A 24,280-nucleotide genomic window follows, 5' to 3' on the forward strand; every position below is an offset into this window, starting at 1 on the left:
GATTCTCGTCGGAGCCTCGTTGTTATGATAATTGAACTAGTTTTCGTAGCTGTTAAATTTTGAAAAACTAAAAATAATAGTTGCTTGAGATATGCATTAATGCAAAGAATAGGTAAACACTGCGAAGGAGTTAATTTAGTAAAATTACGGAAATATTCAGCATTAATCTCGCTTCGGAACCAGGGCTCCGTGGCTTAGTGGTTAAAGCGCCTGTCTCGTAATCAGGAGATCATGAGTTCGATTCGCGTCGGAGCCTTGTTGTTTTGATACTTGAACTAGTTTTCATAGCTACTAAATTTTGAAATACTAAAAATAATAAGTGGTTGAGATATGCATTAATGCAAACAATAGGGTAAAACTAAAAACGAGTTAATTTATTAATATTTCAGATATATTTAGCATTAATCTCGCTTCGGAACCAGGGCTCCGTGGCATAGTGGTTAAAGCGCCTGTCTTGTAAACAGGAGATCACGAGTTCGATTCTCGACGGAGCCTCGTTGTTATGATAATTGAACTAGTTTTCGTAGCTATTAAATTTTGAAATCTAAAAATAATAGTTGCTTGAGATATGCATTAATGCAAAGAAGAGGTGAACACTGCGAAGGAGTTAATTTAGTAAAATTACGGAAATATTCAGCATTAATCTCGCTTCGGAACCAGGGCTCCGTGGCTAAATGGTTAAAGCGCCTGTCTCGGTAAACAGGAGACCATGAGTTCGATTCTCGTCGGAGCCTTGTTGTTATGAAACTTGAACTAGTTTTCGTAGCTATTAAATTTTGAAAAACTAAAAATAATAGTTGCTTGAGATATGCATTAATGCAAAGAATAGCTAAACACTGCGAAGGAGTTAATTTAGTAAAATTTCGGAAATATTCAGCATTAATCTCGCTTCGGAACCAGGGCTCCCTGGCTCAGTGGTTAAAGCGCCTGTCTCGTTAACAGGAGATCATGAGTTCGATTCTCGTCGGAGCCTCGTTGTTATGATAATTGAACTAGTTTTCGTAGCTGTTAAATTTTGAAAAACTAAAAATAATAGTTGCTTGAGATATGCATTAATGCAAAGAATAGGTAAACACTGCGAAGGAGTTAATTTAGTAAAATTACGGAAATATTCAGCATTAATCTCGCTTCGGAACCAGGGCTCCGTGGCTTAGTGGTTAAAGCGCCTGTCTCGTAAACAGGAGATCATGAGTTCGATTCGCGTCGGAGCCTTGTTGTTTTGATACTTGAACTAGTTTTCATAGCTACTAAATTTTGAAAAACTAAAAATAATAAGTGGTTGAGATATGCATTAATGCAAACAATAGGGTAAAACTAAAAACGAGTTAATTTAGTAAAATTTCAGAAATATTCAGCATTAATCTCGCTTCGGAACCAGGGCTCCGTGGCATAGTGGTTAAAGCGCCTGTCTTGTAAACAGGAGATCATGAGTTCGATTCTCGTCGGAGCCTCGTTGTTATGATACTTGAACTAGTTTTCGTAGCTTTTAAATTTTGAAAAACTAAAAATTATAGTTGCTTGAGATATGCATTAATGCAAAGAAAAGGTAAACACTGCGAGGGAGTTAATTTAGTAAAATTACGGAAATATTCAGCATTAATCTCGCTTCGGAACCAGGGCTCCGTGGCTAAGTGGTTAAAGCGCCTGTCTCGGTAAACCGGAGATCATGAGTTCGATTCTCGTCGGAGCGTTGTTGTTATGAAACTTGAACTAGTTTTCGTAGCTATTAAATTTTGAAAAACTAAAAATAATAGTTGCTTGAGATATGCATTAATGCAAAGAATAGCTAAACACTGCGAAGGAGTTAATTTAGTAAAATTTCGGAAATATTCAGCATTAATCTCGCTTCGGAACCAGGGCTCCGTGGCTCAGTGGTTAAAGCGCCTGTCTCGTTAACAGGAGATCATGAGTTCGATTCTCGTCGGAGCCTCGTTGTTATGAAAATTGAACTAGTTTTCGTAGCTGTTAAATTTTGAAAAACTAAAAATAATAGTTGCTTGAGATATGCATTAATGCAAAGAATAGGTAAACACTGCGAAGGAGTTAATTTAGTAAAATTTCGGAAATATTCAGCATTAATCTCACTTCGGCACCAGGGCTCCGTGGCATAGTGGTTAAAGCGCCTGTCTCGTAATCCGGAGATCATGAGTTCGATTCGCGTCGGAGCCTCGTTATTATGAAACTTGAACTAGTTTTCGTAGCTTTTAAATTTTGAAAAACTAAAAATTATAGTTGCTTGAGATATGCATTAATGCAAAGAATAGGTAAACACTGCGAAGGAGTTAATTTAGTAAAATTACGGAAATATTCAGCATTAATCTCGCTTCGGAACCAGGGCTCCGTGGCTTAGTGGTTAAAGCGCCTGTCTCGTAATCCGGAGATCATGAGTTCGATTCTCGTCGGAGCCTCGTTATTATGATACTTGAACTAGTTTTCGTAGCTATTAAATTTTAAAAACTTAAAATAATAGTTGCTTGAGATATGCATTAATGCAAAGAATAGCTAAACACTGCGAAGGAGTTAATTTAGTAAAATTACGGAAATATTCAGCATTAATCTGGCTTCGGAACCAGGGCTCCGTGGCTTAGTGGTTAAAGCGCCTGTCTCGTAAATAGGAGATCATGAGTTCGATTCTCGTCGGAGCCTCGTTGTTATGATAATTGAACTAGTTTTCGTAGCTATTAAATTTTGAAAAACTAAAAATAATAGTTGCTTGAGATACGCATTAATGCAAAGAATAGGTAGGCACTGCGAAGGAGTTAATTTAGTAAAATTACGGAAATATTCAGCATTAATCTCGCTTCGGAACCAGGGCTCCGTGGCTTAGTGGTTAAAGCGCCTGTCTCGTAAACAGGAGATCATGAGTTCGATTCTCGTCGGAGCCTCGTTGTTTTGATACTTGAACTAGTTTTCATAGCTACTAAATTTTGAAAAACTAAAAATAATAAGTGGTTGAGATATGCATTAATGCAAACAATAGGGTAAAACTAAAAACGAGTTAATTTAGTAAAATTTCAGAAATATTCAGCATTAATCTCGCTTCGGAAACAGGGCTCCGTGGCATAGTGGTTAAAGCGCCTGTCTTGTAAACAGGAGATCATGAGTTCGATTCTCGTCGGAGCCTTGTTGTTATGATACTTGAACTAGTTTTCGTAGCTTTTAAATTTTGAAAAACTAAAAATTATAGTAGCTTGAGATATGCATTAATGCAAAGAATAGGTAAACACTGCGAAGAAGTTAATTTAGTAAAATTTCGGAAATATTCAGCATTAATCTCGCTTCGGAACCAGGGCTCCGTGGCTAAGTGGTTAAAGCGCCTGTCTCGGTAAACAGGAGACCATGAGTTCGATTCTCGTCGGAGCCTCGTTGTTATGATAATTGAACTAGTTTTCGTAGCTGTTAAATTTTGAAAAACTAAAAATAATTGTTGCTTGAGATATGCATTAATGCAAAGAATAGGTAAACACTGCGAAGGAGTTAATTTAGTAAAATTACGGAAATATTCAGCATTAATCTCGCTTCGGAACCAGGGCTCCGTGGCTTAGTGGTTAAAGCGCCTGTCTCGTAATCCGGAGATCATGAGTTCGATTCTCGTCGGAGCCTCGTTATTATGATACTTGAACTAGTTTTCGTAGCTATTAAATTTTAAAAACTTAAAATAATAGTTGCTTGAGATATGCATTAATGCAAAGAATAGCTAAACACTGCGAAGGAGTTAATTTAGTAAAATGTCGGAAATATTCAGCATTAATCTCGCTTCGGAACCAGGGCTCCGTGGCTCAGTTGTTAAAGCGCCTGTCTCGTTAACAGGAGATCATGAGTTCGATTCTCGTCGGAGCCTCGTTGTTATGATAATTGAACTAGTTTTCGTAGCTATTAAATTTTGAAAAACTAAAAATAATAGTTGCTTGAGATACGCATTAATGCAAAGAATAGGTAGGCACTGCGAAGGAGTTAATTTAGTAAAATTACGGAAATATTCAGCATTAATCTCGCTTCGGAACCAGGGCTCCGTGGCTTAGTGGTTAAAGCGCCTGTCTCGTAAACAGGAGATCATGAGTTCGATTCTCGTCGGAGTCTCGTTGTTTTGATACTTGAACTAGTTTTCATAGCTACTAAATTTTGAAAAACTAAAAATAATAAGTGGTTGAGATATGCATTAATGCAAACAATAGGGTAAAACTAAAAACGAGTTAATTTAGTAAAATTTCAGAAATATTCAGCATTAATCTCGCTTCGGAAACAGGGCTCCGTGGCATAGTGGTTAAAGCGCCTGTCTTGTAAACAGGAGATCATGAGTTCGATTCTCGTCGGAGCCTTGTTGTTATGATACTTGAACTAGTTTTCGTAGCTTTTAAATTTTGAAAAACTAAAAATTATAGTAGCTTGAGATATGCATTAATGCAAAGAATAGGTAAACACTGCGAAGGAGTTAATTTAGTAAAATTTCGGAAATATTCAGCATTAATCTCGCTTCGGAACCAGGGCTCCGTGGCTAAGTGGTGAAAGCGCCTGTCTCGGTAAACAGGAGACCATGAGTTCGATTCTCGTCGGAGCCTCGTTGTTATGATAATTGAACTAGTTTTCGTAGCTGTTAAATTTTGAAAAACTAAAAATAATAGTTGCTTGAGATATGCATTAATGCAAAGAATAGGTAAACACTGCGAAGGAGTTAATTTAGTAAAATTACGGAAATATTCAGCATTAATCTCGCTTCGGAACCAGGGCTCCGTGGCTTAGTGGTTAAAGCGCCTGTCTCGTAATCAGGAGATCATGAGTTCGATTCGCGTCGGAGCCTTGTTGTTTTGATACTTGAACTAGTTTTCATAGCTACTAAATTTTGAAATACTAAAAATAATAAGTGGTTGAGATATGCATTAATGCAAACAATAGGGTAAAACTAAAAACGAGTTAATTTATTAATATTTCAGAAATATTTAGCATTAATCTCGCTTCGGAACCAGGGCTCCGTGGCATAGTGGTTAAAGCGCCTGTCTTGTAAACAGGAGATCACGAGTTCGATTCTCGACGGAGCCTCGTTGTTATGATAATTGAACTAGTTTTCGTAGCTATTAAATTTTGAAATCTAAAAATAATAGTTGCTTGAGATATGCATTAATGCAAAGAAGAGGTAAACACTGCGAAGGAGTTAATTTAGTAAAATTACGGAAATATTCAGCATTAATCTCGCTTCGGAACCAGGGCTCCGTGGCTAAGTGGTTAAAGCGCCTGTCTCGGTAAACAGGAGACCATGAGTTCGATTCTCGTCGGAGCCTTGTTGTTATGATACTTGAACTAGTTTTCGTAGCTTTTAAATTTTGAAAAACTAAAAATTATAGTAGCTTGAGATATGCATTAATGCAAAGAATAGGTAAACACTGCGAAGGAGTTAATTTAGTAAAATTTCGGAAATATTCAGCATTAATCTCGCTTCGGAACCAGGGCTCCGTGGCTAAGTGGTTAAAGCGCCTGTCTCGGTAAACAGGAGACCATGAGTTCGATTCTCGTCGGAGCCTCGTTGTTATGATAATTGAACTAGTTTTCGTAGCTGTTAAATTTTGAAAAACTAAAAATAATAGTTGCTTGAGATATGCATTAATGCAAAGAATAGGTAAACACTGCGAAGGAGTTAATTTAGTAAAATTACGGAAATATTCAGCATTAATCTCGCTTCGGAACCAGGGCTCCGTGGCTTAGTGGTTAAAGCGCCTGTCTCGTAATCAGGAGATCATGAGTTCGATTCGCGTCGGAGCCTTGTTGTTTTGATTTTTGAACTAGTTTTCATAGCTACTAAATTTTGAAATACTAAAAATAATAAGTGGTTGAGATATGCATTAATGCAAACAATAGGGTAAAACTAAAAACGAGTTAATTTATTAATATTTCAGAAATATTTAGCATTAATCTCGCTTCGGAACCAGGGCTCCGTGGCATAGTGGTTAAAGCGCCTGTCTTGTAAACAGGAGATCACGAGTTCGATTCTCGACGGAGCCTCGTTGTTATGATAATTGAACTAGTTTTCGTAGCTATTAAATTTTGAAATCTAAAAATAATAGTTGCTTGAGATATGCATTAATGCAAAGAAGAGGTGAACACTGCGAAGGAGTTAATTTAGTAAAATTACGGAAATATTCAGCATTAATCTCGCTTCGGAACCAGGGCTCCGTGGCTAAGTGGTTAAAGCGCCTGTCTCGGTAAACAGGAGACCATGAGTTCGATTCTCGTCGGAGCCTTGTTGTTATGAAACTTGAACTAGTTTTCGTAGCTATTAAATTTTGAAAAACTAAAAATAATAGTTGCTTGAGATATGCATTAATGCAAAGAATAGCTAAACACTGCGAAGGAGTTAATTTAGTAAAATTTCGGAAATATTCAGCATTAATCTCGCTTCGGAACCAGGGCTCCCTGGCTCAGTGGTTAAAGCGCCTGTCTCGTTAACAGGAGATCATGAGTTCGATTCTCGTCGGAGCCTCGTTGTTATGATAATTGAACTAGTTTTCGTAGCTGTTAAATTTTGAAAAACTAAAAATAATAGTTGCTTGAGATATGCATTAATGCAAAGAATAGGTAAACACTGCGAAGGAGTTAATTTAGTAAAATTACGGAAATATTCAGCATTAATCTCGCTTCGCAACCAGGGCTCCGTGGCTTAGTGGTTAAAGCGCCTGTCTCGTAAACAGGAGATCATGAGTTCGATTCGCGTCGGAGCCTTGTTGTTTTGATACTTGAACTAGTTTTCATAGCTACTAAATTTTGAAATACTAAAAATAATAAGTGGTTGAGATATGCATTAATGCAAACAATAGGGTAAAACTAAAAACGAGTTAATTTATTAAAATTTGAGAAATATTCAGCATTAATCTCGCTTCGGAACCAGGGCTCCGTGGCATAGTGGTTAAAGCGCCTGTCTTGTAAACAGGAGATCACGAGTTCGATTCTCGACGGAGCCTCGTTGTTATGATAATTGAACTAGTTTTCGTAGCTATTAAATTTTGAAATCTAAAAATAATAGTTGCTTGAGATATGCATTAATGCAAAGAAGAGGTAAACACTGCGGAGTTAATTTAGTAAAATTACGGAAATATTCAGCATTAATCTCGCTTTGGAACCGGGGCTCCGTGGCTAAGTGGTTAAAGCGCCTGTCTCGGTATACAGGAGATCATGAGTTCGATTCTCGTCGGAGCCTCGTTGTTATGAAACTTGAACTAGTTTTCGTAGCTATTAAATTTTAAAAACTTAAAATAATATTTGCTTGAGATATGCATTAATGCAAAGAATAGGTAAACACTGCGAAGGAGTTAATTTAGTAAAATTACGGAAATATTCAGCATTAATCTCGCTTCGGAACCAGGGCTCCGTGGCTAAGTGGTTAAAGCGCCTGTCTCGGTAAACAGGAGATCATGAGTTCGATTCTCGTCGGAGCCTCGTTGTTATGAAAATTGAACTAGTTTTCGTAGCTGTTAAATTTTGAAAAACTAAAAATAATAGTTGCTTGAGATATGCATTAATGCAAAGAATAGGTAAACACTGCGAAGGAGTTAATTTAGTAAAATTACGGAAATATTCAGCATTAATCTCGCTTCGGAACCAGGGCTCCGTGGCTTAGTGGTTAAAGCGCCTGTCTCGGTATACAGGAGATCATGAGTTCGATTCGCGTCGGAGCCTTGTTGTTATGAAACTTAAACTAGTTTTCGTAGCTTTTAAATTTTGAAAAACTAAAAATTATAGTTGCTTGAGATATGCATTAATGCAAAGAATAGGTAAACACTGCGAAGGATTTAATTTAGTAAAATTACGGAAATATTCAGCATTAATCTCGCTTCGGAACCAGGGCTCCGTGGCTAAGTGGTTAAAGCGCCTGTCTCGGTAAACAGGAGATCATGAGTTCGATTCGCGTCGGAGCCTTGTTGTTATGATACTTGAACTAGTTTTCGTAGCTTTTAAATTTTGAAAAACTAAAAATAATAGTTGCTTGAGATATGCATTAATGCAAAGAATAGGTAATCACTGCGAAGAAGTTAATTTAGTAAAATTTCGGAAATATTCAGCATTAATCTCGCTTCGGAACCAGGGCTCCGTGGCTCAGTGGTTAAAGCGCCTGTCTCGTTAACAGGAGATCATGAGTTCGATTCTCGTCGGAGCCTCGTTGTTATGAAAATTGAACTAGTTTTCGTAGCTGTTAAATTTTGAAAAACTAAAAATAATAGTTGCTTGAGATATGCATTAATGCAAAGAATAGGTAAACACTGCGAAGGAGTTAATTTAGTAAAATTACGGAAATATTCAGCATTAATCTCGCTTCGGAACCAGGGCTCCGTGGCATAGTGGTTAAAGCGCCTGTCTTGTAAACAGGAGATCATGAGTTCGATTCTCGTCGGAGCCTTGTTGTTATGATACTTGAACTAGTTTTCGTAGCTTTTAAATTTTGAAAAACTAAAAATTATAGTTGCTTGAGATATGCATTAATGCAAAGAATAGGTAAACACTGCGAAGGAGTTAATTTAGTAAAATTACGGAAATATTCAGCATTAATCTCGCTTCGGAACCAGGGCTCCGTGACTAAGTGGTTAAAGCGCCTGTCTCGGTAAACAGGAGATCATGAGTTCGATTCTCGTCGGAGCCTTGTTGTTATGAAACTTGAACTAGTTTTCGTAGCTATTACATTTTGAAAAACTAAAAATAATAGTTGCTTGAGATATGCATTAATGCAAAGAATAGCTAAACCCTGCGAAAGAGTTAATTTAGTAAAATTTCGGAAATATTCAGCATTAATCTCGCTTCGGAACCAGGGCTCCGTGGCTTAGTGGTTAAAGCGCCTGTCTCGTAATCCGGAGATCATGAGTTCGAATCTCGTCGGAGCCTCGTTGTTATGATACTTGAACTAGTTTTCGTAGCTATTAAATTTTAAAAACTTAAAATAATAGTTGCTTGAGATATGCATTAATGCAAAGAATAGGTAGGCACTGCGAAGGAGTTAATTTAGTAAAATTACGGAAATATTCAGCATTAATCTCGCTTCGGAACCAGGGCTCCGTGGCTTAGTGGTTAAAGCGCCTGTCTCGTAAACAGGAGATCATGAGTTCGATTCTCGTCGGAGCCTCGTTGTTATGATAATTGAACTAGTTTTCGTAGCTATTAAATTTTGAAAAACTAAAAATAATAAATGCTTGAGATATGCAATAATGCAAAGAATAGGTAAACACTGCGAAGGATTTAATTTAGTAAAATTACGGAAATATTCAGCATTAATCTCGCTTCGGAACCAGGGTTCCGTGGCTTAGTGGTTAAAGCGCCTGTCTCGTAAACAGGAGATCATGAGTTCGATTCTCGTCGGAGCCTCGTTGTTATGATAATTGAACTAGTTTTCGTAGCTATTACATTTTGAAAAACTAAAAATAATAGTTGCTTGAGATATGCATTAATGCAAAGAATAGCTAAACCCTGCGAAAGAGTTAATTTAGTAAAATTTCGGAAATATTCAGCATTAATCTCGCTTCGGAACCAGGGCTCCGTGGCTTAGTGGTTAAAGCGCCTGTCTCGTAATCCGGAGATCATGAGTTCGAATCTCGTCGGAGCCTCGTTGTTATGATACTTGAACTAGTTTTCGTAGCTATTAAATTTTAAAAACTTAAAATAATAGTTGCTTGAGATATGCATTAATGCAAAGAATAGGTAGGCACTGCGAAGGAGTTAATTTAGTAAAATTACGGAAATATTCAGCATTAATCTCGCTTCGGAACCAGGGCTCCGTGGCTTAGTGGTTAAAGCGCCTGTCTCGTAAACAGGAGATCATGAGTTCGATTCTCGTCGGAGCCTCGTTGTTATGATAATTGAACTAGTTTTCGTAGCTATTAAATTTTGAAAAACTAAAAATAATAAATGCTTGAGATATGCAATAATGCAAAGAATAGGTAAACACTGCGAAGGATTTAATTTAGTAAAATTACGGAAATATTCAGCATTAATCTCGCTTCGGAACCAGGGTTCCGTGGCTTAGTGGTTAAAGCGCCTGTCTCGGTAAACAGGAGATCATGAGTTCGATTCGCGTCGGAGCCTTGTTGTTACGAAACTTGAACTAGTTTTCGTAGCTTTTAAATTTTGAAAAACTAAAAATTATAGTTGCTTGAGATATGCATTAATGCAAAGAATAGGTAAACACTGCGAAGGATTTAATTTAGTAAAATTACGGAAATATTCAGCATTAATCTCGCTTCGGAACCAGGGTTCCGTGGCTTAGTGGTTAAAGCGCCTGTCTCGGTAACCAGGAGATCATGAGTTCGATTCTCGTCGTAGCCTTGTTGTTATGAAACTTGAACTAGTTTTCGTAGCTATTAAATTTTGAAAAACTAAAAATAATAGTTGCTTGAGATATGCATTAATGCAAAGAATAGGTAAACACTGCGAAGGATTTAATTTAGTAAAATTACGGAAATATTCAGCATTAATCTCGCTTCGGAACCAGGGCTCCGTGGCTTAGTGGTTAAAGCGCCTGTCTCGTAATCCGGAGATCATGAGTTCGATTCTCGTCGGAGCCTCGTTGTTATGATACGTGAACTAGTTTTCGTAGCTATTAAATTTTAAAAACTTAAAATAATAGTTGCTTGAGATATGCATTAATGCAAAGAATAGGTAGGCACTGCGAAGGAGTTAATTTAGTAAAATTTCGGAAATATTCAGCATTAATCTCGCTTCGGAACCAGGGCTCCGTGGCTTAGTGGTTATAGCGCCTGTCTCGTAATCCGGAGATCATGAGTTCGATTCTCGTCGGAGCCTCGTTGTTATGATACTTGAACTAGTTTTCGTAGCTATTAAATTTTAAAAACTTAAAATAATAGTTGCTTGAGATATGCATTAATGCAAAGAATAGGTAGGCACTGCGAAGGAGTTAATTTAGTAAAATTACGGAAATATTCAGCATTAATCTCGCTTCGGAACCAGGGCTCCGTGGCTTAGTGTTTAAAGCGCCTGTCTCGTAAACAGGAGATCATGAGTTCGATTCGCGTCGGAGCCTTGTTGTTTTGATACTTGAACTAGTTTTCATAGCTACTAAATTTTGAAATACTAAAAATAATAAGTGGTTGAGATATGCATTAATGCAAACAATAGGGTAAAACTAAAAACGAGTTAATTTATTAAAATTTCAGAAATATTCAGCATTAATCTCGCTTCGGAACCAGGGCTCCGTGGCATAGTGGTTAAAGCGCCTGTCTTGTAAACAGGAGATCACGAGTTCGATTCTCGACGGAGCCTCGTTGTTATGATAATTGAACTAGTTTTCGTAGCTATTAAATTTTGAAATCTAAAAATAATAGTTGCTTGAGATATGCATTAATGCAAAGAAGAGGTAAACACTGCGGAGTTAATTTAGTAAAATTACGGAAATATTCAGCATTAATCTCGCTTCGGAACCGGGGCTCCGTGGCTAAGTGGTTAAAGCGCCTGTCTCGGTATACAGGAGATCATGAGTTCGATTCTCGTCGGAGCCTCGTTGTTATGAAACTTGAACTAGTTTTCGTAGCTATTAAATTTTAAAAACTTAAAATAATATTTGCTTGAGATATGCATTAATGCAAAGAATAGGTAAACACTGCGAAGGAGTTAATTTAGTAAAATTACGGAAATATTCAGCATTAATCTCGCTTCGGAACCAGGGCTCCGTGGCTAAGTGGTTAAAGCGCCTGTCTCGGTAAACAGGAGATCATGAGTTCGATTCTCGTCGGAGCCTCGTTGTTATGAAAATTGAACTAGTTTTCGTAGCTGTTAAATTTTGAAAAACTAAAAATAATAGTTGCTTGAGATATGCATTAATGCAAAGAATAGGTAAACACTGCGAAGGAGTTAATTTAGTAAAATTACGGAAATATTCAGCATTAATCTCGCTTCGGAACCAGGGCTCCGTGGCATAGTGGTTAAAGCGCCTGTCTTGTAAACAGGAGATCACGAGTTCGATTCTCGACGGAGCCTCGTTGTTATGATAATTGAACTAGTTTTCGTAGCTATTAAATTTTGAAATCTAAAAATAATAGTTGCTTGAGATATGCATTAATGCAAAGAAGAGGTAAACACTGCGAAGGAGTTAATTTAGTAAAATTACGGAAATATTCAGCATTAATCTCGCTTTGGAACCGGGGCTCCGTGGCTAAGTGGTTAAAGCGCCTGTCTCGGTATACAGGAGATCATGAGTTCGATTCTCGTCGGAGCCTCGTTGTTATGAAACTTGAACTAGTTTTCGTAGCTATTAAATTTTAAAAACTTAAAATAATATTTGCTTGAGATATGCATTAATGCAAAGAATAGGTAAACACTGCGAAGGAGTTAATTTAGTAAAATTACGGAAATATTCAGCATTAATCTCGCTTCGGAACCAGGGCTCCGTGGCTAAGTGGTTAAAGCGCCTGTCTCGGTAAACAGGAGATCATGAGTTCGATTCTCGTCGGAGCCTCGTTGTTATGAAAATTGAACTAGTTTTCGTAGCTGTTAAATTTTGAAAAACTAAAAATAATAGTTGCTTGAGATATGCATTAATGCAAAGAATAGGTAAACACTGCGAAGGAGTTAATTTAGTAAAATTACGGAAATATTCAGCATTAATCTCGCTTCGGAACCAGGGCTCCGTGGCATAGTGGTTAAAGCGCCTGTCTTGTAAACAGGAGATCACGAGTTCGATTCTCGACGGAGCCTCGTTGTTATGATAATTGAACTAGTTTTCGTAGCTATTAAATTTTGAAATCTAAAAATAATAGTTGCTTGAGATATGCATTAATGCAAAGAAGAGGTAAACACTGCGAAGGAGTTAATTTAGTAAAATTACGGAAATATTCAGCATTAATCTCGCTTTGGAACCGGGGCTCCGTGGCTAAGTGGTTAAAGCGCCTGTCTCGGTATACAGGAGATCATGAGTTCGATTCTCGTCGGAGCCTCGTTGTTATGAAACTTGAACTAGTTTTCGTAGCTATTAAATTTTAAAAACTTAAAATAATATTTGCTTGAGATATGCATTAATGCAAAGAATAGGTAAACACTGCGAAGGAGTTAATTTAGTAAAATTACGGAAATATTCAGCATTAATCTCGCTTCGGAACCAGGGCTCCGTGGCTAAGTGGTTAAAGCGCCTGTCTCGGTAAACAGGAGATCATGAGTTCGATTCTCGTCGGAGCCTCGTTGTTATGAAAATTGAACTAGTTTTCGTAGCTGTTAAATTTTGAAAAACTAAAAATAATAGTTGCTTGAGATATGCATTAATGCAAAGAATAGGTAAACACTGCGAAGGAGTTAATTTAGTAAAATTACGGAAATATTCAGCATTAATCTCGCTTCGGAACCAGGGCTCCGTGGCTTAGTGGTTAAAGCGCCTGTCTCGGTATACAGGAGATCATGAGTTCGATTCGCGTCGGAGCCTTGTTGTTATGAAACTTAAACTAGTTTTCGTAGCTTTTAAATTTTGAAAAACTAAAAATTATAGTTGCTTGAGATATGCATTAATGCAAAGAATAGGTAAACACTGCGAAGGATTTAATTTAGTAAAATTACGGAAATATTCAGCATTAATCTCGCTTCGGAACCAGGGCTCCGTGGCTAAGTGGTTAAAGCGCCTGTCTCGGTAAACAGGAGATCATGAGTTCGATTCGCGTCGGAGCCTTGTTGTTACGATACTTGAACTAGTTTTCGTAGCTTTTAAATTTTGAAAAACTAAAAATAATAGTTGCTTGAGATATGCATTAATGCAAAGAATAGGTAATCACTGCGAAGAAGTTAATTTAGTAAAATTTCGGAAATATTCAGCATTAATCTCGCTTCGGAACCAGGGCTCCGTGGCTCAGTGGTTAAAGCGCCTGTCTCGTTAACAGGAGATCATGAGTTCGATTCTCGTCGGAGCCTCGTTGTTATGAAAATTGAACTAGTTTTCGTAGCTGTTAAATTTTGAAAAACTAAAAATAATAGTTGCTTGAGATATGCATTAATGCAAAGAATAGGTAAACACTGCGAAGGAGTTAATTTAGTAAAATTACGGAAATATTCAGCATTAATCTCGCTTCGGAACCAGGGCTCCGTGGCATAGTGGTTAAAGCGCCTGTCTTGTAAACAGGAGATCATGAGTTCGATTCTCGTCGGAGCCTTGTTGTTATGATACTTGAACTAGTTTTCGTAGCTTTTAAATTTTGAAAAACTAAAAATTATAGTTGCTTGAGATATGCATTAATGCAAAGAATAGGTAAACACTGCGAAGGAGTTAATTTAGTAAAATTACGGAAATATTCAGCATTAATCTCGCTTCGGAACCAGGGCTCCGTGACTAAGTGGTTAAAGCGCCTGTCTCGGTAAACAGGAGATCATGAGTTCGATTCTCGTCGGAGCCTTGTTGTTATGAAACTTGAACTAGTTTTCGTAGCTATTACATTTTGAAAAACTAAAAATAATAGTTGCTTGAGATATGCATTAATGCAAAGAATAGCTAAACCCTGCGAAGGAGTTAATTTAGTAAAATTTCGGAAATATTCAGCATTAATCTCGCTTCGGAACCAGGGCTCCGTGGCTTAGTGGTTAAAGCGCCTGTCTCGTAATCCGGAGATCATGAGTTCGAATCTCGTCGGAGCCTCGTTGTTATGATACTTGAACTAGTTTTCGTAGCTATTAAATTTTAAAAACTTAAAATAATAGTTGCTTGAGATATGCATTAATGCAAAGAATAGGTAGGCACTGCGAAGGAGTTAATTTAGTAAAATTACGGAAATATTCAGCATTAATCTCGCTTCGGAACCAGGGCTCCGTGGCTTAGTGGTTAAAGCGCCTGTCTCGTAAACAGGAGATCATGAGTTCGATTCTCGTCGGAGCCTCGTTGTTATGATAATTGAACTAGTTTTCGTAGCTATTAAATTTTGAAAAACTAAAAATAATAAATGCTTGAGATATGCAATAATGCAAAGAATAGGTAAACACTGCGAAGGATTTAATTTAGTAAAATTACGGAAATATTCAGCATTAATCTCGCTTCGGAACCAGGGCTCCGTGGCTTAGTGGTTAAAGCGCCTGTCTCGGTATACAGGAGATCATGAGTTCGATTCGCGTCGGAGCCTTGTTGTTATGAAACTTAAACTAGTTTTCGTAGCTTTTAAATTTTGAAAAACTAAAAATTATAGTTGCTTGAGATATGCATTAATGCAAAGAATAGGTAAACACTGCGAAGGATTTAATTTAGTAAAATTACGGAAATATTCAGCATTAATCTCGCTTCGGAACCAGGGTTCCGTGGCTTAGTGGTTAAAGCGCCTGTCTCGGTAAGCAGGAGATCATGAGTTCGATTCTCGTCGTAGCCTTGTTGTTATGAAACTTGAACTAGTTTTCGTAGCTATTAAATTTTGAAAAACTAAAAATAATAGTTGCTTGAGATATGCATTAATGCAAAGAATAGGTAAACACTGCGAAGGATTTAATTTAGTAAAATTACGGAAATATTCAGCATTAATCTCGCTTCGGAACCAGGGCTCCGTGGCTTAGTGGTTAAAGCGCCTGTCTCGTAACCCGGAGATCATGAGTTCGATTCTCGTCGGAGCCTCGTTGTTATGATACGTGAACTAGTTTTCGTAGCTATTAAATTTTAAAAACTTAAAATAATAGTTGCTTGAGATATGCATTAATGCAAAGAAGAGGTAAACACTGCGAAGGAGTTAATTTAGTAAAATTACGGAAATATTCAGCATTAATCTCGCTTTGGAACCGGGGCTCCGTGGCTAAGTGGTTAAAGCGCCTGTCTCGGTATACAGGAGATCATGAGTTCGATTCTCGTCGGAGCCTCGTTGTTATGAAACTTGAACTAGTTTTCGTAGCTATTAAATTTTAAAAACTTAAAATAATATTTGCTTGAGATATGCATTAATGCAAAGAATAGGTAAACACTGCGAAGGAGTTAATTTAGTAAAATTACGGAAATATTCAGCATTAATCTCGCTTCGGAACCAGGGCTCCGTGGCTAAGTGGTTAAAGCGCCTGTCTCGGTAAACAGGAGATCATGAGTTCGATTCTCGTCGGAGCCTCGTTGTTATGAAAATTGAACTAGTTTTCGTAGCTGTTAAATTTTGAAAAACTAAAAATAATAGTTGCTTGAGATATGCATTAATGCAAAGAATAGGTAAACACTGCGAAGGAGTTAATTTAGTAAAATTACGGAAATATTCAGCATTAATCTCGCTTCGGAACCAGGGCTCCGTGGCTTAGTGGTTAAAGCGCCTGTCTCGGTATACAGGAGATCATGAGTTCGATTCGCGTCGGAGCCTTGTTGTTATGAAACTTAAACTAGTTTTCGTAGCTTTTAAATTTTGAAAAACTAAAAATTATAGTTGCTTGAGATATGCATTAATGCAAAGAATAGGTAAACACTGCGAAGGATTTAATTTAGTAAAATTACGGAAATATTCAGCATTAATCTCGCTTCGGAACCAGGGCTCCGTGGCTAAGTGGTTAAAGCGCCTGTCTCGGTAAACAGGAGATCATGAGTTCGATTCGCGTCGGAGCCTTGTTGTTACGATACTTGAACTAGTTTTCGTAGCTTTTAAATTTTGAAAAACTAAAAATAATAGTTGCTTGAGATATGCATTAATGCAAAGAATAGGTAATCACTGCGAAGAAGTTAATTTAGTAAAATTTCGGAAATATTCAGCATTAATCTCGCTTCGGAACCAGGGCTCCGTGGCTCAGTGGTTAAAGCGCCTGTCTCGTTAACAGGAGATCATGAGTTCGATTCTCGTCGGAGCCTCGTTGTTATGAAAATTGAACTAGTTTTCGTAGCTGTTAAATTTTGAAAAACTAAAAATAATAGTTGCTTGAGATATGCATTAATGCAAAGAATAGGTAAACACTGCGAAGGAGTTAATTTAGTAAAATTACGGAAATATTCAGCATTAATCTCGCTTCGGAACCAGGGCTCCGTGGCATAGTGGTTAAAGCGCCTGTCTTGTAAACAGGAGATCATGAGTTCGATTCTCGTCGGAGCCTTGTTGTTATGATACTTGAACTAGTTTTCGTAGCTTTTAAATTTTGAAAAACTAAAAATTATAGTTGCTTGAGATATGCATTAATGCAAAGAATAGGTAAACACTGCGAAGGAGTTAATTTAGTAAAATTACGGAAATATTCAGCATTAATCTCGCTTCGGAACCAGGGCTCCGTGACTAAGTGGTTAAAGCGCCTGTCTCGGTAAACAGGAGATCATGAGTTCGATTCTCGTCGGAGCCTTGTTGTTATGAAACTTGAACTAGTTTTCGTAGCTATTACATTTTGAAAAACTAAAAATAATAGTTGCTTGAGATATGCATTAATGCAAAGAATAGCTAAACCCTGCGAAGGAGTTAATTTAGTAAAATTTCGGAAATATTCAGCATTAATCTCGCTTCGGAACCAGGGCTCCGTGGCTTAGTGGTTAAAGCGCCTGTCTCGTAATCCGGAGATCATGAGTTCGAATCTCGTCGGAGCCTCGTTGTTATGATACTTGAACTAGTTTTCGTAGCTATTAAATTTTAAAAACTTAAAATAATAGTTGCTTGAGATATGCATTAATGCAAAGAATAGGTAGGCACTGCGAAGGAGTTAATTTAGTAAAATTACGGAAATATTCAGCATTAATCTCGCTTCGGAACCAGGGCTCCGTGGCTTAGTGGTTAAAGCGCCTGTCTCGTAAACAGGAGATCATGAGTTCGATTCTCGTCGGAGCCTCGTTGTTATGATAATTGAACTAGTTTTCGTAGCTATTAAATTTTGAAAAACTAAAAATAATAAATGCTTGAGATATGCAATAATGCAAAGAATAGGTAAACACTGCGAAGGATTTAATTTAGTAAAATTACGGAAATATTCAGCATTAATCTCGCTTCGGAACCAGGGTTCCGTGGCTTAGTGGTTAAAGCGCCTGTCTCGGTAAACAGGAGATCATGAGTTCGATTCGCGTCGGAGCCTTGTTGTTACGAAACTTGAACTAGTTTTCGTAGCTTTTAAATTTTGAAAAACTAAAAATTATAGTTGCTTGAGATATGCATTAATGCAAAGAATAGGTAAACACTGCGAAGGATTTAATTTAGTAAAATTACGGAAATATTCAGCATTAATCTCGCTTCGGAACCAGGGTTCCGTGGCTTAGTGGTTAAAGCGCCTGTCTCGGTAAGCAGGAGATCATGAGTTCGATTCTCGTCGTAGCCTTGTTGTTATGAAACTTGAACTAGTTTTCGTAGCTATTAAATTTTGAAAAACTAAAAATAATAGTTGCTTGAGATATGCATTAATGCAAAGAATAGGTAAACACTGCGAAGGATTTAATTTAGTAAAATTACGGAAATATTCAGCATTAATCTCGCTTCGGAACCAGGGCTCCGTGGCTTAGTGGTTAAAGCGCCTGTCTCGTAACCCGGAGATCATGAGTTCGATTCTCGTCGGAGCCTCGTTGTTATGATACGTGAACTAGTTTTCGTAGCTATTAAATTTTAAAAACTTAAAATAATAGTTGCTTGAGATATGCATTAATGCAAAGAATAGGTAGGCACTGCGAAGGAGTTAATTTAGTAAAATTTCGGAAATATTCAGCATTAATCTCGCTTCGGAACCAGGGCTCCGTGGCTTAGTGGTTATAGCGCCTGTCTCGTAATCCGGAGATCATGAGTTCGATTCTCGTCGGAGCCTCGTTGTTATGATACTTGAACTAGTTTTCGTAGCTATTAAATTTTAAAAACTTAAAATAATAGTTGCTTGAGATATGCATTAATGCAAAGAATAGGTAGGCACTGCGAAGGAGTTAATTTAGTAAAATTACGGAAATATTCAGCATTAATCTCGCTTCGGAACCAGGGCTCCGTGGCTTAGTGGTTAAAGCGCCTGTCTCGTAAACAGGAGATCATGAGTTCGATTCGCGTCGGAGCCTTGTTGTTTTGATACTTGAACTAGTTTTCATAGCTACTAAATTTTGAAATACTAAAAATAATAAGTGGTTGAGATATGCATTAATGCAAACAATAGGGTAAAACTAAAAACGAGTTAATTTATTAAAATTTCAGAAATATTCAGCATTAATCTCGCTTCGGAACCAGGGCTCCGTGGCATAGTGGTTAAAGCGCCTGTCTTGTAAACAGGAGATCACGAGTTCGATTCTCGACGGAGCCTCGTTGTTATGATAATTGAACTAGTTTTCGTAGCTATTAAATTTTGAAATCTAAAAATAATAGTTGCTTGAGATATGCATTAATGCAAAGAAGAGGTAAACACTGCGGAGTTAATTTAGTAAAATTACGGAAATATTCAGCATTAATCTCGCTTCGGAACCGGGGCTCCGTGGCTAAGTGGTTAAAGCGCCTGTCTCGGTATACAGGAGATCATGAGTTCGATTCTCGTCGGAGCCTCGTTGTTATGAAACTTGAACTAGTTTTCGTAGCTATTAAATTTTAAAAACTTAAAATAATATTTGCTTGAGATATGCATTAATGCAAAGAATAGGTAAACACTGCGAAGGAGTTAATTTAGTAAAATTACGGAAATATTCAGCATTAATCTCGCTTCGGAACCAGGGCTCCGTGGCTAAGTGGTTAAAGCGCCTGTCTCGGTAAACAGGAGATCATGAGTTCGATTCTCGTCGGAGCCTCGTTGTTATGAAAATTGAACTAGTTTTCGTAGCTGTTAAATTTTGAAAAACTAAAAATAATAGTTGCTTGAGATATGCATTAATGCAAAGAATAGGTAAACACTGCGAAGGAGTTAATTTAGTAAAATTACGGAAATATTCAGCATTAATCTCGCTTCGGAACCAGGGCTCCGTGGCTTAGTGGTTAAAGCGCCTGTCTCGGTATACAGGAGATCATGAGTTCGATTCGCGTCGGAGCCTTGTTGTTATGAAACTTAAACTAGTTTTCGTAGCTTTTAAATTTTGAAAAACTAAAAATAATAGTTGCTTGAGATATGCATTAATGCAAAGAATAGGTAAACACTGCGAAGGATTTAATTTAGTAAAATTACGGAAATATTCAGCATTAATCTCGCTTCGGAACCAGGGCTCCGTGGCTAAGTGGTTAAAGCGCCTGTCTCGGTAAACAGGAGATCATGAGTTCGATTCGCGTCGGAGCCTTGTTGTTATGATACTTGAACTAGTTTTCGTAGCTTTTAAATTTTGAAAAACTAAAAATAATAGTTGCTTGAGATATGCATTAATGCAAAGAATAGGTAAACACTGCGAAGAAGTTAATTTAGTAAAATTTCGGAAATATTCAGCATTAATCTCGCTTCGGAACAAGGGCTCCGTGGCTCAGTGGTTAAAGCGCCTGTCTCGTTAACAGGAGATCATGAGTTCGATTCTCGTCGGAGCCTCGTTGTTATGAAAATTGAACTAGTTTTCGTAGCTGTTAAATTTTGAAAAACTAAAAATAATAGTTGCTTGAGATATGCATTAATGCAAAGAATAGGTAAACACTGCGAAGGAGTTAATTTAGTAAAATTACGGAAATATTCAGCATTAATCTCGCTTCGGAACCAGGGCTCCGTGGCTTAGTGGTTAAAGCGCCTGTCTCGGTATACAGGAGATCATGAGTTCGATTCGCGTCGGAGCCTTGTTGTTATGAAACTTGAACTAGTTTTCGTAGCTTTTAAATTTTGAAAAACTGAAAATTATAGTTGCTTGAGATATGCATTAATGCAAAGAATAGGTAAACACTGCGAAGGATTTAATTTAGTAAAATTACGGAAATATTCAGCATTAATCTCGCTTCGGAACCAGGGTCCGTGGCTTAGTGGTTAAAGCGCCTGTCTCGTAAACAGGAGATCATGAGTTCGATTCGCGTCGGAGCCTTGTTGTTTTGATACTTGAACTAGTTTTCATAGCTACTAAATTTTGAAAAACTAAAAATAATAAGTGGTTGAGATATGCATTAATGCAAACAATAGGGTAAAACTAAAAAAAGAGTTAATTTAGTAAAATTTCAGAAATATTCAGCATTAATCTCGCTTCGGAACCAGGGCTCCGTGGCATAGTGGTTAAAGCGCCTGTCTTGTAAACAGGAGATCATGAGTTCGATTCTCGTCGGAGCCATGTTGTTATGATACTTGAACTAGTTTTCGTAGCTTTTAAATTTTGAAAAACTAAAAATTATAGTTGCTTGAGATATGCATTAATGCAAAGAATAGGTAAACACTGCGAAGGAGTTAATTTAGTAAAATTACGGAAATATTCAGCATTAATCTCGCTTCGGAACCAGGGCTCCGTGGCATAGTGGTTAAAGCGCCTGTCTTGTAAACAGGAGATCACGAGTTCGATTCTCGACGGAGCCTCGTTGTTATGATAATTGAACTAGTTTTCGTAGCTATTAAATTTTGAAATCTAAAAATAATAGTTGCTTGAGATATGCATTAATGCAAAGAAGAGGTAAACACTGCGGAGTTAATTTAGTAAAATTACGGAAATATTCAGCATTAATCTCGCTTCGGAACCGGGGCTCCGTGGCTAAGTGGTTAAAGCGCCTGTCTCGGTATACAGGAGATCATGAGTTCGATTCTCGTCGGAGCCTCGTTGTTATGAAACTTGAACTAGTTTTCGTAGCTATTAAATTTTAAAAACTTAAAATAATATTTGCTTGAGATATGCATTAATGCAAAGAATAGGTAAACACTGCGAAGGAGTTAATTTAGTAAAATTACGGAAATATTCAGCATTAATCTCGCTTCGGAACCAGGGCTCCGTGGCTAAGTGGTTAAAGCGCCTGTCTCGGTAAACAGGAGATCATGAGTTCGATTCTCGTCGGAGCCTCGTTGTTATGAAAATTGAACTAGTTTTCGTAGCTGTTAAATTTTGAAAAACTAAAAATAATAGTTGCTTGAGATATGCATTAATGCAAAGAATAGGTAAACACTGCGAAGGAGTTAATTTAGTAAAATTACGGAAATATTCAGCATTAATCTCGCTTCGGAACCAGGGCTCCGTGGCTTAGTGGTTAAAGCGCCTGTCTCGGTATACAGGAGATCATGAGTTCGATTCGCGTCGGAGCCTTGTTGTTATGAAACTTAAACTAGTTTTCGTAGCTTTTAAATTTTGAAAAACTAAAAATAATAGTTGCTTGAGATATGCATTAATGCAAAGAATAGGTAAACACTGCGAAGGATTTAATTTAGTAAAATTACGGAAATATTCAGCATTAATCTCGCTTCGGAACCAGGGCTCCGTGGCTAAGTGGTTAAAGCGCCTGTCTCGGTAAACAGGAGATCATGAGTTCGATTCGCGTCGGAGCCTTGTTGTTATGATACTTGAACTAGTTTTCGTAGCTTTTAAATTTTGAAAAACTAAAAATAATAGTTGCTTGAGATATGCATTAATGCAAAGAATAGGTAAACACTGCGAAGAAGTTAATTTAGTAAAATTTCGGAAATATTCAGCATTAATCTCGCTTCGGAACAAGGGCTCCGTGGCTCAGTGGTTAAAGCGCCTGTCTCGTTAACAGGAGATCATGAGTTCGATTCTCGTCGGAGCCTCGTTGTTATGAAAATTGAACTAGTTTTCGTAGCTGTTAAATTTTGAAAAACTAAAAATAATAGTTGCTTGAGATATGCATTAATGCAAAGAATAGGTAAACACTGCGAAGGAGTTAATTTAGTAAAATTACGGAAATATTCAGCATTAATCTCGCTTCGGAACCAGGGCTCCGTGGCTTAGTGGTTAAAGCGCCTGTCTCGGTATACAGGAGATCATGAGTTCGATTCGCGTCGGAGCCTTGTTGTTATGAAACTTGAACTAGTTTTCGTAGCTTTTAAATTTTGAAAAACTGAAAATTATAGTTGCTTGAGATATGCATTAATGCAAAGAATAGGTAAACACTGCGAAGGATTTAATTTAGTAAAATTACGGAAATATTCAGCATTAATCTCGCTTCGGAACCAGGGTCCGTGGCTTAGTGGTTAAAGCGCCTGTCTCGTAAACAGGAGATCATGAGTTCGATTCGCGTCGGAGCCTTGTTGTTTTGATACTTGAACTAGTTTTCATAGCTACTAAATTTTGAAAAACTAAAAATAATAAGTGGTTGAGATATGCATTAATGCAAACAATAGGGTAAAACTAAAAAAAGAGTTAATTTAGTAAAATTTCAGAAATATTCAGCATTAATCTCGCTTCGGAACCAGGGCTCCGTGGCATAGTGGTTAAAGCGCCTGTCTTGTAAACAGGAGATCATGAGTTCGATTCTCGTCGGAGCCATGTTGTTATGATACTTGAACTAGTTTTCGTAGCTTTTAAATTTTGAAAAACTAAAAATTATAGTTGCTTGAGATATGCATTAATGCAAAGAATAGGTAAACACTGCGAAGGAGTTAATTTAGTAAAATTACGGAAATATTCAGCATTAATCTCGCTTCGGAACCAGGGTCCGTGGCTTAGTGGTTAAAGCGCCTGTCTCGTAAACAGGAGATCATGAGTTCGATTCGCGTCGGAGCCTTGTTGTTTTGATACTTGAACTAGTTTTCATAGCTACTAAATTTTGAAAAACTAAAAATAATAAGTGGTTGAGATATGCATTAATGCAAACAATAGGGTAAAACTAAAAAAAGAGTTAATTTAGTAAAATTTCAGAAATATTCAGCATTAATCTCGCTTCGGAACCAGGGCTCCGTGACTAAGTGGTTAAAGCGCCTGTCTCGGTAAACAGGAGATCATGAGTTCGATTCTCGTCGGAGCCTTGTTGTTATGAAACTTGAACTAGTTTTCGTAGCTATTACATTTTGAAAAACTAAAAATAATAGTTGCTTGAGATATGCATTAATGCAAAGAATAGCTAAACCCTGCGAAGGAGTTAATTTAGTAAAATTTCGGAAATATTCAGCATTAATCTCGCTTCGGAACCAGGGCTCCGCGGCTTAGTGGTTAAAGCGCCTGACTCGTAATCCGGAGATCATGAGTTGGAATCTCGTCGGAGCCTCGTTGTTATGATACTTGAACTAGTTTTCGTAGCTATTAAATTTTAAAAACTTAAAATAATAGTTGCTTGAGATATGCATTAATGCAAAGAATAGGTAGGCACTGCGAAGGAGTTAATTTAGTAAAATTACGGAAATATTCAGCATTAATCTCGCTTCGGAACCAGGGCTCCGTGGCTTAGTGGTTAAAGCGCCTGTCTCGTAAACAGGAGATCATGAGTTCGATTCTCGTCGGAGCCTCGTTGTTATGATAATTGAACTAGTTTTCTTAGCTATTAAATTTTGAAAAACTAAAAATAATAAATGCTTGAGATATGCAATAATGCAAAGAATAGGTAAACACTGCGAAGGATTTAATTTA

At 37.4% G+C, this 24,280-nt stretch overlaps 56 non-coding genes across 56 annotated transcripts; all 56 read left to right on the top strand.

Annotated features, from left to right (window-relative positions):
- Positions 1-183: 183 nt before the first annotated feature.
- TRNAT-CGU (transfer RNA threonine (anticodon CGU)) lies at positions 184-256 on the top strand. The gene has a single exon. It is a non-coding gene; the product is annotated as a tRNA-Thr (tRNA).
- Positions 257-422: 166 nt separating this feature from the next.
- Positions 423-495, top strand: TRNAT-UGU (transfer RNA threonine (anticodon UGU)). The gene has a single exon. It is a non-coding gene; the product is annotated as a tRNA-Thr (tRNA).
- Positions 496-900: 405 nt separating this feature from the next.
- On the top strand, positions 901-973 carry TRNAT-CGU (transfer RNA threonine (anticodon CGU)). The gene has a single exon. It is a non-coding gene; the product is annotated as a tRNA-Thr (tRNA).
- Positions 974-1,139: 166 nt separating this feature from the next.
- TRNAT-CGU (transfer RNA threonine (anticodon CGU)) lies at positions 1,140-1,212 on the top strand. The gene has a single exon. It is a non-coding gene; the product is annotated as a tRNA-Thr (tRNA).
- Positions 1,213-1,378: 166 nt separating this feature from the next.
- On the top strand, positions 1,379-1,451 carry TRNAT-UGU (transfer RNA threonine (anticodon UGU)). The gene has a single exon. It is a non-coding gene; the product is annotated as a tRNA-Thr (tRNA).
- Positions 1,452-1,857: 406 nt separating this feature from the next.
- On the top strand, positions 1,858-1,930 carry TRNAT-CGU (transfer RNA threonine (anticodon CGU)). The gene has a single exon. It is a non-coding gene; the product is annotated as a tRNA-Thr (tRNA).
- A 405-nt stretch (positions 1,931-2,335) lies between these two features.
- Positions 2,336-2,408, top strand: TRNAT-CGU (transfer RNA threonine (anticodon CGU)). Its single transcript has one exon. It is a non-coding gene; the product is annotated as a tRNA-Thr (tRNA).
- A 165-nt stretch (positions 2,409-2,573) lies between these two features.
- On the top strand, positions 2,574-2,646 carry TRNAT-CGU (transfer RNA threonine (anticodon CGU)). The gene has a single exon. It is a non-coding gene; the product is annotated as a tRNA-Thr (tRNA).
- Positions 2,647-2,812: 166 nt separating this feature from the next.
- TRNAT-CGU (transfer RNA threonine (anticodon CGU)) lies at positions 2,813-2,885 on the top strand. The gene has a single exon. It is a non-coding gene; the product is annotated as a tRNA-Thr (tRNA).
- Positions 2,886-3,051: 166 nt separating this feature from the next.
- On the top strand, positions 3,052-3,124 carry TRNAT-UGU (transfer RNA threonine (anticodon UGU)). The gene has a single exon. It is a non-coding gene; the product is annotated as a tRNA-Thr (tRNA).
- Positions 3,125-3,530: 406 nt separating this feature from the next.
- On the top strand, positions 3,531-3,603 carry TRNAT-CGU (transfer RNA threonine (anticodon CGU)). The gene has a single exon. It is a non-coding gene; the product is annotated as a tRNA-Thr (tRNA).
- Positions 3,604-3,768: 165 nt separating this feature from the next.
- TRNAT-CGU (transfer RNA threonine (anticodon CGU)) lies at positions 3,769-3,841 on the top strand. Its single transcript has one exon. It is a non-coding gene; the product is annotated as a tRNA-Thr (tRNA).
- Positions 3,842-4,007: 166 nt separating this feature from the next.
- Positions 4,008-4,080, top strand: TRNAT-CGU (transfer RNA threonine (anticodon CGU)). Its single transcript has one exon. It is a non-coding gene; the product is annotated as a tRNA-Thr (tRNA).
- Positions 4,081-4,246: 166 nt separating this feature from the next.
- Positions 4,247-4,319, top strand: TRNAT-UGU (transfer RNA threonine (anticodon UGU)). Its single transcript has one exon. It is a non-coding gene; the product is annotated as a tRNA-Thr (tRNA).
- Positions 4,320-4,725: 406 nt separating this feature from the next.
- Positions 4,726-4,798, top strand: TRNAT-CGU (transfer RNA threonine (anticodon CGU)). The gene has a single exon. It is a non-coding gene; the product is annotated as a tRNA-Thr (tRNA).
- Positions 4,799-4,964: 166 nt separating this feature from the next.
- Positions 4,965-5,037, top strand: TRNAT-UGU (transfer RNA threonine (anticodon UGU)). Its single transcript has one exon. It is a non-coding gene; the product is annotated as a tRNA-Thr (tRNA).
- Positions 5,038-5,682: 645 nt separating this feature from the next.
- Positions 5,683-5,755, top strand: TRNAT-CGU (transfer RNA threonine (anticodon CGU)). Its single transcript has one exon. It is a non-coding gene; the product is annotated as a tRNA-Thr (tRNA).
- A 166-nt stretch (positions 5,756-5,921) lies between these two features.
- On the top strand, positions 5,922-5,994 carry TRNAT-UGU (transfer RNA threonine (anticodon UGU)). The gene has a single exon. It is a non-coding gene; the product is annotated as a tRNA-Thr (tRNA).
- Positions 5,995-6,399: 405 nt separating this feature from the next.
- Positions 6,400-6,472, top strand: TRNAT-CGU (transfer RNA threonine (anticodon CGU)). Its single transcript has one exon. It is a non-coding gene; the product is annotated as a tRNA-Thr (tRNA).
- Positions 6,473-6,638: 166 nt separating this feature from the next.
- Positions 6,639-6,711, top strand: TRNAT-CGU (transfer RNA threonine (anticodon CGU)). Its single transcript has one exon. It is a non-coding gene; the product is annotated as a tRNA-Thr (tRNA).
- A 166-nt stretch (positions 6,712-6,877) lies between these two features.
- TRNAT-UGU (transfer RNA threonine (anticodon UGU)) lies at positions 6,878-6,950 on the top strand. Its single transcript has one exon. It is a non-coding gene; the product is annotated as a tRNA-Thr (tRNA).
- A 1,121-nt stretch (positions 6,951-8,071) lies between these two features.
- Positions 8,072-8,144, top strand: TRNAT-CGU (transfer RNA threonine (anticodon CGU)). Its single transcript has one exon. It is a non-coding gene; the product is annotated as a tRNA-Thr (tRNA).
- Positions 8,145-8,310: 166 nt separating this feature from the next.
- Positions 8,311-8,383, top strand: TRNAT-UGU (transfer RNA threonine (anticodon UGU)). The gene has a single exon. It is a non-coding gene; the product is annotated as a tRNA-Thr (tRNA).
- A 406-nt stretch (positions 8,384-8,789) lies between these two features.
- On the top strand, positions 8,790-8,862 carry TRNAT-CGU (transfer RNA threonine (anticodon CGU)). Its single transcript has one exon. It is a non-coding gene; the product is annotated as a tRNA-Thr (tRNA).
- A 165-nt stretch (positions 8,863-9,027) lies between these two features.
- On the top strand, positions 9,028-9,100 carry TRNAT-CGU (transfer RNA threonine (anticodon CGU)). Its single transcript has one exon. It is a non-coding gene; the product is annotated as a tRNA-Thr (tRNA).
- Positions 9,101-9,266: 166 nt separating this feature from the next.
- On the top strand, positions 9,267-9,339 carry TRNAT-CGU (transfer RNA threonine (anticodon CGU)). Its single transcript has one exon. It is a non-coding gene; the product is annotated as a tRNA-Thr (tRNA).
- Positions 9,340-9,505: 166 nt separating this feature from the next.
- TRNAT-CGU (transfer RNA threonine (anticodon CGU)) lies at positions 9,506-9,578 on the top strand. The gene has a single exon. It is a non-coding gene; the product is annotated as a tRNA-Thr (tRNA).
- Positions 9,579-9,743: 165 nt separating this feature from the next.
- TRNAT-CGU (transfer RNA threonine (anticodon CGU)) lies at positions 9,744-9,816 on the top strand. Its single transcript has one exon. It is a non-coding gene; the product is annotated as a tRNA-Thr (tRNA).
- A 646-nt stretch (positions 9,817-10,462) lies between these two features.
- TRNAT-CGU (transfer RNA threonine (anticodon CGU)) lies at positions 10,463-10,535 on the top strand. The gene has a single exon. It is a non-coding gene; the product is annotated as a tRNA-Thr (tRNA).
- Positions 10,536-10,700: 165 nt separating this feature from the next.
- On the top strand, positions 10,701-10,773 carry TRNAT-CGU (transfer RNA threonine (anticodon CGU)). The gene has a single exon. It is a non-coding gene; the product is annotated as a tRNA-Thr (tRNA).
- Positions 10,774-10,938: 165 nt separating this feature from the next.
- Positions 10,939-11,011, top strand: TRNAT-CGU (transfer RNA threonine (anticodon CGU)). The gene has a single exon. It is a non-coding gene; the product is annotated as a tRNA-Thr (tRNA).
- A 166-nt stretch (positions 11,012-11,177) lies between these two features.
- TRNAT-UGU (transfer RNA threonine (anticodon UGU)) lies at positions 11,178-11,250 on the top strand. Its single transcript has one exon. It is a non-coding gene; the product is annotated as a tRNA-Thr (tRNA).
- Positions 11,251-11,891: 641 nt separating this feature from the next.
- Positions 11,892-11,964, top strand: TRNAT-UGU (transfer RNA threonine (anticodon UGU)). The gene has a single exon. It is a non-coding gene; the product is annotated as a tRNA-Thr (tRNA).
- A 644-nt stretch (positions 11,965-12,608) lies between these two features.
- TRNAT-UGU (transfer RNA threonine (anticodon UGU)) lies at positions 12,609-12,681 on the top strand. The gene has a single exon. It is a non-coding gene; the product is annotated as a tRNA-Thr (tRNA).
- A 1,124-nt stretch (positions 12,682-13,805) lies between these two features.
- TRNAT-CGU (transfer RNA threonine (anticodon CGU)) lies at positions 13,806-13,878 on the top strand. The gene has a single exon. It is a non-coding gene; the product is annotated as a tRNA-Thr (tRNA).
- A 166-nt stretch (positions 13,879-14,044) lies between these two features.
- TRNAT-UGU (transfer RNA threonine (anticodon UGU)) lies at positions 14,045-14,117 on the top strand. Its single transcript has one exon. It is a non-coding gene; the product is annotated as a tRNA-Thr (tRNA).
- A 406-nt stretch (positions 14,118-14,523) lies between these two features.
- On the top strand, positions 14,524-14,596 carry TRNAT-CGU (transfer RNA threonine (anticodon CGU)). The gene has a single exon. It is a non-coding gene; the product is annotated as a tRNA-Thr (tRNA).
- Positions 14,597-14,761: 165 nt separating this feature from the next.
- On the top strand, positions 14,762-14,834 carry TRNAT-CGU (transfer RNA threonine (anticodon CGU)). Its single transcript has one exon. It is a non-coding gene; the product is annotated as a tRNA-Thr (tRNA).
- Positions 14,835-15,480: 646 nt separating this feature from the next.
- On the top strand, positions 15,481-15,553 carry TRNAT-CGU (transfer RNA threonine (anticodon CGU)). Its single transcript has one exon. It is a non-coding gene; the product is annotated as a tRNA-Thr (tRNA).
- Positions 15,554-16,677: 1,124 nt separating this feature from the next.
- Positions 16,678-16,750, top strand: TRNAT-CGU (transfer RNA threonine (anticodon CGU)). The gene has a single exon. It is a non-coding gene; the product is annotated as a tRNA-Thr (tRNA).
- Positions 16,751-16,916: 166 nt separating this feature from the next.
- On the top strand, positions 16,917-16,989 carry TRNAT-UGU (transfer RNA threonine (anticodon UGU)). Its single transcript has one exon. It is a non-coding gene; the product is annotated as a tRNA-Thr (tRNA).
- A 406-nt stretch (positions 16,990-17,395) lies between these two features.
- On the top strand, positions 17,396-17,468 carry TRNAT-CGU (transfer RNA threonine (anticodon CGU)). The gene has a single exon. It is a non-coding gene; the product is annotated as a tRNA-Thr (tRNA).
- Positions 17,469-17,633: 165 nt separating this feature from the next.
- On the top strand, positions 17,634-17,706 carry TRNAT-CGU (transfer RNA threonine (anticodon CGU)). Its single transcript has one exon. It is a non-coding gene; the product is annotated as a tRNA-Thr (tRNA).
- A 646-nt stretch (positions 17,707-18,352) lies between these two features.
- TRNAT-CGU (transfer RNA threonine (anticodon CGU)) lies at positions 18,353-18,425 on the top strand. Its single transcript has one exon. It is a non-coding gene; the product is annotated as a tRNA-Thr (tRNA).
- Positions 18,426-18,590: 165 nt separating this feature from the next.
- Positions 18,591-18,663, top strand: TRNAT-CGU (transfer RNA threonine (anticodon CGU)). Its single transcript has one exon. It is a non-coding gene; the product is annotated as a tRNA-Thr (tRNA).
- A 165-nt stretch (positions 18,664-18,828) lies between these two features.
- TRNAT-CGU (transfer RNA threonine (anticodon CGU)) lies at positions 18,829-18,901 on the top strand. The gene has a single exon. It is a non-coding gene; the product is annotated as a tRNA-Thr (tRNA).
- A 166-nt stretch (positions 18,902-19,067) lies between these two features.
- Positions 19,068-19,140, top strand: TRNAT-UGU (transfer RNA threonine (anticodon UGU)). Its single transcript has one exon. It is a non-coding gene; the product is annotated as a tRNA-Thr (tRNA).
- A 1,121-nt stretch (positions 19,141-20,261) lies between these two features.
- Positions 20,262-20,334, top strand: TRNAT-CGU (transfer RNA threonine (anticodon CGU)). Its single transcript has one exon. It is a non-coding gene; the product is annotated as a tRNA-Thr (tRNA).
- A 405-nt stretch (positions 20,335-20,739) lies between these two features.
- TRNAT-CGU (transfer RNA threonine (anticodon CGU)) lies at positions 20,740-20,812 on the top strand. Its single transcript has one exon. It is a non-coding gene; the product is annotated as a tRNA-Thr (tRNA).
- A 167-nt stretch (positions 20,813-20,979) lies between these two features.
- Positions 20,980-21,052, top strand: TRNAT-UGU (transfer RNA threonine (anticodon UGU)). Its single transcript has one exon. It is a non-coding gene; the product is annotated as a tRNA-Thr (tRNA).
- A 166-nt stretch (positions 21,053-21,218) lies between these two features.
- On the top strand, positions 21,219-21,291 carry TRNAT-UGU (transfer RNA threonine (anticodon UGU)). Its single transcript has one exon. It is a non-coding gene; the product is annotated as a tRNA-Thr (tRNA).
- A 1,121-nt stretch (positions 21,292-22,412) lies between these two features.
- TRNAT-CGU (transfer RNA threonine (anticodon CGU)) lies at positions 22,413-22,485 on the top strand. Its single transcript has one exon. It is a non-coding gene; the product is annotated as a tRNA-Thr (tRNA).
- Positions 22,486-22,890: 405 nt separating this feature from the next.
- TRNAT-CGU (transfer RNA threonine (anticodon CGU)) lies at positions 22,891-22,963 on the top strand. The gene has a single exon. It is a non-coding gene; the product is annotated as a tRNA-Thr (tRNA).
- A 167-nt stretch (positions 22,964-23,130) lies between these two features.
- TRNAT-UGU (transfer RNA threonine (anticodon UGU)) lies at positions 23,131-23,203 on the top strand. Its single transcript has one exon. It is a non-coding gene; the product is annotated as a tRNA-Thr (tRNA).
- Positions 23,204-23,368: 165 nt separating this feature from the next.
- TRNAT-CGU (transfer RNA threonine (anticodon CGU)) lies at positions 23,369-23,441 on the top strand. Its single transcript has one exon. It is a non-coding gene; the product is annotated as a tRNA-Thr (tRNA).
- A 645-nt stretch (positions 23,442-24,086) lies between these two features.
- TRNAT-CGU (transfer RNA threonine (anticodon CGU)) lies at positions 24,087-24,159 on the top strand. The gene has a single exon. It is a non-coding gene; the product is annotated as a tRNA-Thr (tRNA).
- The last annotated feature ends 121 nt before the right edge of the window (positions 24,160-24,280 follow it).

Source organism: Phalangium opilio, unplaced genomic scaffold, assembly GCF_054372755.1.
Source record: "Phalangium opilio isolate 3A_F unplaced genomic scaffold, DU_Popi_V2 ptg000063l_1, whole genome shotgun sequence".
NCBI classification, from domain to species: Eukaryota; Metazoa; Arthropoda; class Arachnida; order Opiliones; family Phalangiidae; genus Phalangium; species Phalangium opilio.